We start from the raw sequence: 12,319 nt of genomic DNA on the forward strand, positions 1-12,319 counted from the left end.
AGGTTTCAACTGGAACTGTTGTAGAACTTGAGAAGAAAGTTGATGTTTGTGGGAAAAAAAGGAGAGCTGGAGTCTTACTCTCAGCCTGTGGAAGTATCTCCCTCTGTGTGTGCACGCACAGACACAGGCAGACACACAAACCAATCAGGGTATCCACAGTGAGGCAACCGTCACGCTGAGCCCCAGATAACCTGCTGCTCGTCATCTCCTCAGTAGGCACTTCGGGAAACGTAATCAAAAACTGGAAAAGAAAAAGTTGTCACAAACACAGACACAGGAACTGTTCAACTTTTAAAAGTGCACACAGTGGATTATATTTGGTGTTAAAGTGCAAGTCTGTCCACCCACCCTCTGTTGGTGGGTGGAGATAAGGATGGAGCGACGTCCAGAGATGTTGATATCAACTTTGGGTCGGGGCTGTAAATCAACCAGGTGCATTTATTCTTTCTTTTATAGTTTTAAACAACCCTTCAAGTACAAATACGTGTAGATTCTTTGCATACGCAACACTTTAGTGGTGCTGAGCACAGACTATCTGTCCACCTATTTTATTCTGGCACCTTCTCTCAGCTCCAGCACAGATGGAGCCTAATATTCTGGTAACATTAAGTTTAAAAAGCTGCCAATAAAAAACAGGCCAATGAAAGCAAACAGGCCTAAAATGGCTCAGTAGACAAAAGTTTAATGGTTTTAGTAAGAAAACACCTCCACCATCATTACCTCCACCGTCCAAGCTGTGTTTGTGGTTTTAAAGCCAGTTCCTTAGAGAATCTGTTTGGTGTGGGCCAAAGGAAAAGCCATTAAGTGTTGGAATGAATCCGTTGAAGGGAGCAGATCCAGGGTTTTTAAAAAAAATGATTTTTTTTTAACAAGGTGATGTATGTGCGGACGGAGAGCCAGTTTTCTCTCTCTGTGAGAACGGTGGTGATGAATGGCTTCTCTCCCCGGAGATTTTGCATGAAAACTTTAAATGAATTGAAAACTAAAGTTTTCCAAAACATCAAGGTGGGAGCTGAAATAAGCTGAGAAATACTTCAGTAAAGTACACCAAAAATATCAGCACAAACAACAAGTGGGCTGCGTATTGGTTACCTTGAAATAAGAGGCCCAACTAGACTGGCCCATACTACTGTCCAAATGTGTTTGTTTGTGACCCACATTCTTTGTAAAAGAAGGGGCTTCCAATGGATTATGGCACGCTGGACATAAGTGAACCACTGCCGTAATGCTTGAATGATAACAAGCCACTGTTGCAATTTCAATTGCAAAATTCATCTGATCAAATGTAAGGCAAATCAGGTGGGTTTGTGGGCGACATTTTGGATACCACCTGTGGTCCACTGTGAAAGCTGTTTTAATTGCTGTACGTCAGCTAAGGGAAACAGCGTGCATGTTCTTACCATGTCAGACCGGTTTTCTCCAGTCTAGAGAGGGAATTACTAATGTTCTTATGTAAAGTGGAACCAACATGGACGTGCAGGTTGAGCAGAGACCTGGACGTACGGCACAAAAAGATGTGTTCAGTGTCTGAGTGATCCTGCTTCAAAGAAAAGTAAGAAACCAGCCAACGATCCATAAAAACCACTTCACCTCCTCTCTGGATACAAACGTTCAGGCTGCAGCTGCCGCTCTTTAGAGGGTTTGATGCCGGAGCTGCATCTGCTCATACATAACAGATTCATAAAATTTCATGAAGTCAGAATTAATTCTGAAATGCAGATTACGTCGAACTGCTCACTAGAGTGGATTTATGTGGCAAACGTTGAAATCAGAGGCTGGTTTTCTGCTGGAACACTTTTTATATAACAGTTGATAACAACAGCACAAAGACGAGGACATGAAACACACAACTGGCAGACTCAGAAACTGTTCCAAGAATGTTATTGTACACAGTAGCACGGGCACTGTTAGGGGAATCCAAAAATACTTGGCTAAATATAAAGCTTAAAAGGCCCAACCTGGACAGAAAAAAATGCCTCTACACCTACGTCAGACCAACATGAGAAGCCAAGAACAGAGCATGTTTGGTATGCAGCCCGTTTGGGTTATGAGATTAGGGTTGCAAGGTGACTGACAGTCATCATCCACACTCATCTCCTGTTTTTTCCCGAGACATGATAAATAGTTTGGGGGATCCTTTATGCTTGGACTGTCATCCTTTTACAGTCGCACTGGTCGGCACATTTTAATTAGGAAAATTAAAGTGTCACGTCAGAATTTTTATGGGTACCACGCCATCACCAGGCGGTTCAAATAGACTCATTAGGACTCAGCTGAGGAATCGTGATTGAGACTGTCAGGACCATGAAATTCAGTTGACAATGAACTGTCATACCAAGAATTGGAATGACAATTTAGAGCCAGACTTCCTTCACGTGAGACAGATGATCTGAGGCAATCGCTCCATCTCTGAAAATCTCTGACAATATTGACATATGTTTTACGACTTCAGTCAGAGACTCCCTCCATATTTCACGTGCGTCTGAAGTCTGAGATGAATGGGGGAGGTGGGTTTGTGCAGGAGAAAATAACCAGATTGTCAAACCTTAAGAAAGATTTCATGAGGAAAAAGGTTCGATTGACAGGTGGACTTTCCAATAGGAGTTTTGGAAGTAATGTTGGAAAAATGTCACGTTTCACAACTGTGTGGGTTACGCCCCCATTTCTTATGTACCACCGTTGGTCAAGCCGAACAGGCAGTTAGTGATTGCCTTTGTTGATCATAACCAAGTGTAGTGAGACGTTGCTGGTCAACCATCAACATGCAAATCACCTTCTGGACACAACATGTTCCACCCTTTGATGACTGATGTCCAGCAGCGTCTCTTTGAAGCTGTGTGCTTGTAGATGCTGCTCACCCCACAGGTACAGACTGATGCAATTTTTTTTCAAAGCAAGCAAAAAAATAAAATAAAATAAAAGACAGAAATAAAGTCAGAAAATTCATTGAAGCTTCTTAACTGCTTCCTTCACTTTGTTTTGTAGTTCCTCAGTGGCCAAGGCTGTTTCACAGCCAAAATACTTTTAATCCACTTTGACCAACTGAGGCAGTAAAAAGCTTTGGTCTGAAAAGGTGCCTGGTATTCTACAGCAGGCTTTGGATGAAATTGAAAGTTCGTTGAAAAAAAAAGAAAAATTATATAAAGTCAACAAAAGCACTGTTTCAGTAAAAACAATAGTACCAAGAAGTTGGGACAGTATGAGGACCAAAGTGTTTTGCAAAATCTTTGTCGCAGAGAGCAGAAATGAAATAGGAAACTAGGAAAAATTTATGGTACACAATTTCTTCTCCAAATCTTTGGAGAAGAAATTGATCTTGACTACAACCAGGACAGAGAGTAGAAAAAAAAAGTTCTTGAACTTTTCTCCCTCTCCATGGAAGAGATTTCAATATAATTCAAGCCCAAAAAACAGCAACCAAACTACGAAATATCATCCTTCATCGTGATTGGTTAGTGTGCAATTCAGGGGTGGGATTAATAACCAGTTAATTAACTTAATCATCATTGGACTTTCCAGGGGTGGTAATCTAACCTGCCTCCACAGGTAAGAACCATTAGTTCCATTAAAATAGTACCAACTGATCTAGAGACTTTGAAGTAATCAGTTAATCATATTTACTCTGTTAAATAAGGAAATAAAAAATAAAGAATTCAACATAGACAAGTAAACATTTAAGTTCCAGTTAAATTCCAGTCATGGCGACAGTCAGATCTCAGCACACAGGAGTAAATGTTAAGTGCTGTATTTAAGCTACTCTTTTCCCTCCGACGTGCTTGTAGTTCTATAACCTGTGTTTTGTATTGTCGCGGCGTTTGAGTCCCGCTTTCCTTTTGTAAACATCGACAGAAGGTGACAATCCCAGAGTGAATAGACATTTTCAAGTGTCGCTGTATGAGAAAAACTAATGGAAGAAACAATGATTATGCATGAAGTATGAAGCGCAATAAGCCACACGCTTCGAAAATTCACGTTTTACCTTAAAAGTACAATTTTTGACAGCATTTTTTTTTAGTATTTTTGTTATTTTATTCAATAGATAGATAGAGTGCAACAAAAGAATATATTGTAAATATACACACTTACATACTGTGGATGGTGAAATAACCTTCTTCCATCTTTCAAACAACTTTTTTTTCCTTCAGAGAGACCACGATCTGCTGAATCCTCTTCAGTGTCATCACTTCTGCTGATCTCGTTTCATTAAAGAAACTGCCACTTGTTGGCGGCTATAGGCGTGTTTTCACAGAAGACACTTCACTTAAGCGATACAAGAGTCAGACAAAAGAGAAAAGGAGCGGGGAGGGAAAAAAGCAAAACAAAGACGAGCCACAGTGAGCAACTCTTCCCTTTGTGATGCGACGGGTCAGCCTCCAACAAAAGGTCCTTGGATGAAACAGACTAATTTTGCTGTCATTGTGGCCTTGTCCCACTTTTGCAAAGTGAAACTCTGAGGTTTTTTTTTTTTTTTTTTCTTGCTTAGATCTGTAATCACTATCCATTCTGCCTGGAGGAGAAAAAGAAATTTAATTTGACAAGGAGTTAATGAACCCATGCAGCCATTATCTTATATAAGCCATTGGAGAGACTGGTTGAGCACTGATGAAAATTCTATTAAACATAGCTGGCTGACTTCTCTATTTTGTTCAGTGGCAGAAAGCCTTTTTTAACCTTGCCAATTTACTTTGAACTCTACGTGTTGCCAAGGATCATTATATCAAGGAGCTTCAAACACACATCCTTAAATGATTCACATGCAACAAGCCCAGTCTTTGGGCTAATAACCTGTGTGATTGCATATGCAAGAGACAAAGTGTCAGAAAGTCTTTTAGGAATTTGGTCTTAGAAGCAACTTTTTTTCCAGCTTCCACAACTTTCTAAGAAGTTGTTTATAATACTTTTTTTTTTGTTCTTCGATCTCGCATGATCTTCAGGTCTGCCATTTTCATCAACTGCTGATTCTGGTTCTTTGTCCATATTACTGACCATTACTGACTGTATATATATATATATGTTTTTGGTAAATAATTTAGTAAATATGCTCAAAGTCATAGATAAATATGTATATATATATGTATATATATAAACTGAAAATGTTAAGTTTGCCAAAGTGTTTCCTTGGGTGACATTGCTAATACAAAGCAAATTGCACCCCCAGGATATCTAATCTAACACCTCTTTAGCATTGTTTAAAACTGAAAGAAGAAATACCTTTGACCCTCTTCCTTGTGAGTGAAGCGTTTTTTATTTTACCCGTGTCAGACACATTCCTGGATCATCTGCTGTGAGCTTCTAAACCTGTAGCGCTGTGTTTGCATTAGGCCTATGTGTGTGTTTATACAGGTAACAAGATGTGTACACAGTGAGGGGTGGCAACAGGAAGCACTGTTGGTAAAAGCTATTAGCTTTTGATCACAATGTCCAACAGGACACCAAAATAAAACACAAATGCATTTACCCCCAACAATAAATCCTAAAGAAATAATCCAGAGTAACGCTGCTTGCTATAATAAAGGCAAAATGCTTGCACCAAGCTAGCAAGTTTGCATCAAGTAAATACAAAGTGAATAGCCACGGAGTGCTAGGATTTAAATTAGCTTGACAAATTAGCCGAACTACAACTGTATGATAAGGCCAGTATTACCTGTATACAGGCAACAATAAAAAGCTTTATTTGTATAAGAAGCCCAGAGCTATAAGTATAAGTAAGCAAAAACAAATACAGCAAAAAAAGTACATTCAGAAAGAGAAAAACTGGCCAAGAATATTTCAGAATTAAGTTAAACTATGACAGATTTAGCTAAGATTTGGCAACAACTGTTAAATAAATGGAGACAATGATATAAGAAAGGGCAAAAAAACCCAAAAATATCCAAGCTTATAAGTTTGCCAAGAGATGACAAGTTCTGATTAAACTGTCCTAAAGAGAAATATAAATACCATTTTTAAAAAATGCTATTTGTAGAGATTTAAAATAATCTTTCTCTTGGCAGGCATTTACATAAAAATATATATTTATATTCTGCTGCTTGAATTAGAAAACCCTTACAGTGTCATGTTTAGCTTAAATCAAATTAGAAGTCAATTTTTCCCTGGCAATTACAACAGAAGAAATCTGTGTAAGATTTGGAAATAAAAAAACAAAAACATAAATAAACATAGTCATTATGTTACAATGTTTCACTCTCCCAGCTTGTGACAAAATGTAAACTAAACATAATAAATGTATCAATGAGAATAATAAGCATATGTCACATAAGAACATTATTACTCGGGTTTTGGGGCTGCTGACTTCACTGACGCTCTGAGTAACTACTACAAACTCCTAATGATTATTCTACGTATTAAACACCACTTCTTATTACGATAAACTAAAGAATAAAAAAGCTGCTGAAGATGTTTCCATCTCCACGCTCGGCTGCTCAACCTTTTTAACCTCCAGTTTACACATTGGCCAGGCTCCTCGCTACACCAGTGTGTGAGTGATGAACTGGTAAAATCTGAAGCCATGTGAGCTCCATTTAATATTTATCAGCTGCTGAATGCATGTCAGTATTTATTTGTTCCTGACCTCCTTGTATATTCATGACATGAATAATGCTGTGTATGTTAATCAGACTTGCAGACCCAGAGCGAAGTTTCAAAGCAGCTTTCTGGAAAAAATCAATCATCTGCTGCTACGGCCTCCGTAGCATCAACCGACTCCGACGCTCCCCAGACAAGATCACAGCTATGGAGCGAGCCGTCTCCTCTTTTACAAATCGCTGGACGAACCACAGGCACTGATGAGCAGCATCTAACCTCCCCCCAATAGATGCTTTGTGCTTGATTTTAATGAACTGATTTGCATTAGTGAGCCCTTCTATCCTCCCTGTGCACTTGCCTCTTACTTGCACTCACGCAGTCTGGCAAACCAGGGCAGAGCTCTTGTGAAAAAAGAAAAATCAGTCAACACATCCATCAGTAAGCAGTCCGCCAGGCGCACTCCAAGCCAAGGCGGAAATATTGACAAAATGTCTGCTCGCCATCTTATTATCTTGCCCAGGGTTGCACTTGGCAAAATAGCACATGCTGCAGACAGCAGTGATGTCCACGCGGCAGTGAGGGTTTGTTACCACGTGTGCGTGTTCTACAGTTGGAAACTGGCTATATTTTTGCAAACCCTGCAGCCTGGACTTCCTGTCTTTGTACTGCTGCAGCAGTCTGTGTGATCAGTGTTTCTGGCTGCAGCAGGGAGTTTGATATGAGAACATATCTGATCATGACAAATTCAAGCTGTCGGCTTGAATTCCAGCTTTCATGTGACAAAATAGTTTTGGAGAAATAAATGTATTTTTATTCTGACCACAAATTACACAATAATATAACAAGAATGTGCTTCAGTTAATACTTTAGTCTTAATCAACACTGTTAACAATGATAGTTCTAAAATGATCAAGCAAAAAAAAAAAAGAACAAAAAATAGATATTTGTCAATCCCTCTAAGAGTTATAAATAAACACACACACAGACACCCTTGTACATGTGTGTGTATATAAATATACTGTAAATAGACTCATACAGTATGTACATATATATTTATATATATAAATATTTTAAAACATCACTCTCTCCGATGTAAAGGTTAAAAGGATGCATTGACAGAACCTTAATCAGAAACAAGGTCACATTAACTACAGCTACATTAGCAGGTTTGTCCAACATGAGGTTAGAGGATCAATACTGAGGTTGTACCTCATACCTGTAGTTGGTTCTTAGAGCAGGTCAGTGCTCTACAAAGGACGTGAACCTTATTTCTGTCTACATCCAATTATCCGCTCCATGAGGTCCAGCTGGTCACGCACACACACACACACACCCACAGAAACTCACACTGACTCAACACGGCTTAGGTCACTGTTACTGTTGACTCATGTCACACCAACTCAGAGATGGAGCTGAAGACAAGTGTTCAAGGACAATCGGTTGTGTTGCCAACCTGGTGATCATTTCTTACGGTATCATAACTCTTCAGAGGAGGAGAGGACGGAACTTTGCTCACCTGCTTGTTAGACACAACTTACAGTGTTAGAAAAAAAAATGCAGTTTTTTTTTATCGTACTCTTGTGACTGCGACAAAGCAATTAAAGTGTGAAGTTGCCACAGTTTTTGACCTTGTACAAAGACAACAAAGACCATTCTAAAACAATAATCAGTGATCCTCTAATTTTTTAATAATAATGGGAGCCCAGATTTCAACTCACTGTGTCCGACTGATTTACTGTGTTTCGCATTGTCATTGGAGGAGTGTGGATTGAGTCCAACAGGAGGGACAAGTGTCAAACTGAAAAGAGTTTCATGTAGCCCACTATCCAGAATATGAGCCACAAAATTTTTCTTCTTTTCGTTTTACGCATATACGGCAAAATAAAAAAATAAAAACACAAACCCAAAAAAACCTGTGTTGTTGTTCAATTACCCAGTGACAGACCACACACTGTCACTTTAAATCAGAGGCCCCCAAATGTCAAAGGTCATCTGGTACTGCGCTGCAGTAAATAATACTAATAAAACAAAGAAAACTATATTGGAATTTTGATAGAACTAAAGGCTGAACCTCTAGAACAACAGTCAGTTGATGCATGTGAATGTCATCCTACTTATAAACTAGAAAGAAAACAAAACTCTATTTACTGTATTTATAGCTTCGTTATCCCACAGCATGAATGTACGCACCGTCATTAACAGACTCTCGAGATCCAACAGTTCTCACCAGTGAGATGTTTTGATTAAATGTGGATGAGGAGAAAATACTTCAAATCATCATGTCAATAAACCACAAAGCAGGTTTGTTGTCTCGAAGAGAAAAATACAGACGATGCAATTTGAGCAATGTGACACTTTGATAATGTGATTTGAAAGTTACTGTATGGTTTTGCAAAAAAAAAAATTCCCTCTTCTTCTCCTTGAACCACAAGATCAGGCAGATGGAGCTGGAGGGCACAGATGTTAATCTTCCATATGGGATGAAATCCCCAGATGTTGTTGTTGGTCACCTCTAACACCATTAGCAACTTCCAGTGTCTGGCTTTTAGAGAAATGTCCTGACAACTCAAGAACTTGATGATGTCCACGTCCTCTTCAGTCTCCTGACTTTCCTGGTGATGATGGGAACCTTTGTCATCCTAACTGTCAGGAAAGGTCGTGACTGCTTTACACTGAAGCTAAGTGTACACAAAAGTACACACTAGTACTGCAGGAGGCACTGACTGCACCACTTCATACATGCATGTTGCCTTTATTATGTTAGCCTTCCATTTTGTGTATATATATATATATATATCCTCTGGGCTTGAACCAATGACCTTGTGTGATAAGCATGCATGATAACCTCTCTCTCTCTCTCTCTACTAACAGTTTAAGAGGCTTATCGCCACCTACAGTACTGAAGTTAAACTATTTTGTAAACCACTGAACTTCCCTGCTCTGCTTGCAAACTCCGACGAGGCCAGCTGTCCGGTCAAAAGCCCTCGTCAACCTTTACCCGTACCTTGACTTAACTTTGCATGTTAAAGCATTGACTGTGTTACGGCAGCATCAGGTGAAACGAAGAAAGACAAAAAAAAAAAAAAAAAAAAAAAAAGGCTGCAGTTGATTTTGGACCTGCAGAGGAGGAGCACCATTAATTAAGGAGACGTGACCTGAATTCTTCTGAAAATTCCCCTCCATTTCCTCTGGACCCAATTCGCTTTTCACGTCTCATACACTTTGGGATGCTGCCAAACGCTGTGGGCATAATTGAAAAATTTCAGGCCCATTTGAGCCTGGGCACAATGTACAACTACAATCCATGCACGCACGCATGCACACACACACACAAGTTGAGGGCCGAGAAAGTTGAGGGCTGAGAAATCCCTACGTCAAACAAATGCAATAATATGAAAAGCTATTGATTCTTAATGTCGGGAAATGGCTTGTTGCTGCGGCTGGAGTAATATGATACATCAGGGAGGGAAATGATCTAAAAGCTGCTCTGAAACATTAGACTAAGAGAACAAAACAACAACAACCGACAAGCAGATTATAAACAGTCAATACATCCTGTAGATAAACTGCAGAAGTAACGCTGGAACATAGAATATCGCTGCAATGATGGATTAAGATGAATTATGATGCACTGAGATGTTGCTTAAAATGCACAGGGTATAAGATGGTAATGGGGTTTGCAGTAGATAAAAGTTTGATTACATTTCATTGGCTCTAATTGATGTCTGTTGAGTCCTTTACAGCAGTGTTACAGCAACTTTTTTTCTGGGGACCTGTATTTTAAAAGTCACAAACCTTTGTGACCAAAGGTAATAGACATTATTAGTAAACTCCTGGGAAACATGATGTGAGACGACCCAAAAAATAAAATAAAACTCTTGCGACCCACCCGAGGGCTGCGACCCAGTCTTTGGGAAACAATGATTTACAGAACGATGTGAATGTTTTTTTTGTAGACTTTTTTGTTGTTTTTTTTCTGCAAAATTTAGCCAACTTTAAACTTAGTTTCTTTGTTTTCTGTTGAAGCTACAGTAACAAATAAAGTCAATGTTTCCAAACCAATAGGTTAAATCTTTAATCTGACTTTGACTCTGTCTGACTTTGTTTTCAAAAAGCCACTTCGACAAACCCACAATACACAGAAGTGGAACACAGGCAAGTGAAACCTTATTCTGTGAGGGAAAAAAAAGTTTTTGTTCACAGTCATTGTTTCTCCTGTGGAGTTGCTATAAGATGACATGACAGAGCTGTTATTGTGTCCAAACACTTTATTCACCTATTTGGACCAGAACATCCCAGCATGAAACCTGGCGAGCTGCTGCTGTGCAGACCTGATGGAACACAAAAAGGTAGCTCAGGTACATATGGACAACCATATGTCTTTTGTCGCCAATATATGGTCCAATTTTACCTGAGTTCTCCTTTACTGACCTATATTTTAGACTTCTTGTGGCGGACGTCTAAAAACTCAATATGTGGGCCAAATAAAAGTGCTCTGACGGCTAGGTCAACGACACAAATAATCTGCAGTAATTTCTGTTGTAAATTTGTACATTAGCTTTAACAGGACAATGGTGTGCACCACCTTCTGTTGCAAGAAGGGAATCAGGTCCAAAATCCAGTTAGGACAACAATTTTGTTTCTCTGAAGTTCAGTTTGACCACGAAAAAAAAAAGAAGGAGAAATCTGTATGGTCTACGTCTATTGTCTCCTATATGGGTCACATTCTGGATAATAGCTGTGCTGTGGTGCAGTCTGGTCCTCATCTTGTATTCAGAATTTTGATTAGACCCATTTTGACCAACAATAAACCAGAAATGATGGACAGAAAAGTGGTATTCAGAATCTTGGCCATGTTATTTACCCCACGGTCCAGCCTCTACGTACTGGTTACTGTTGTTCCTATGGTTGTCCAGACAACGGTTGTCCAGACAAAAACAAGTGTGGCCCACATCTGTTGCCCACATTGTTGAGTTGTTGACCAGAGTGATGACATCATTATTTAGCTAACTGCTGCTCTCTGCGTTACCCTGTCACCCAGCTAACATCAACAGAGTCTGTTACACTATAGTAGAGTGGCCAATTAGCATGCAGCCCTTGAGAGCTGTGCAGCCCATAAGGGCACCACACTTCCCTCTGTGTGTGTGTGAACTAAACTAACACACACAGCCAGACAGAAAACAGCACTTGTTTTCTGGTTTTGTGACTGGTCAAAAGCAGGGAGCTAACAGTGCTAATAAAAATGGTAGCTGTTGGTGATGAACAGTGTGGAGACAGAAATGCTGCTCAGCTAGCTAGTGAAGCACTGGCCATGGTTTTATCCTGTAAGCTGGAAGAATGAGCTAACACCTGGAAAGTAGCCAGATGAAATCCCCCGACTGAGGAGAAGGAGGAGGAGGAGCAGGAGGAGGAGGAGAAGAAAGTGAATGACGGGTGCAGTTTGGTTGTTTGTATAGCAGACAATACAAATAAAGCTTAGGATGAATTGGAGCCAGTGTGAAATTTGATTGGGATGAATGGACCTTGATGTTCTTTCTCTTTGTCTCCGATCTCTTTTAATTTACTGGTGTTGTGGAGGATATGGTTCTCATCATTAATCAGCAAGACAAATGAATCCCCCACTGCCTGGCTGCGAGAGAGAGAGAGCGCCGGGAAGAGGTGGAGGAAGGAAAGAAAAGGACGAGGTATATAAATCAAGTCCGCTTTGATTAAATCACCTTTGTCTAGAGGACATGGCTAATAAGATCCATTAGGTCTGATATTCTAGGTTCATACATATTGTGCTAAATGTCAA

Source organism: Cynoglossus semilaevis, chromosome 19 (genome assembly GCF_000523025.1).
Source record: "Cynoglossus semilaevis isolate Cse_v1.0 chromosome 19, Cse_v1.0, whole genome shotgun sequence".
Taxonomy (NCBI): Eukaryota; Metazoa; Chordata; class Actinopteri; order Pleuronectiformes; family Cynoglossidae; genus Cynoglossus; species Cynoglossus semilaevis.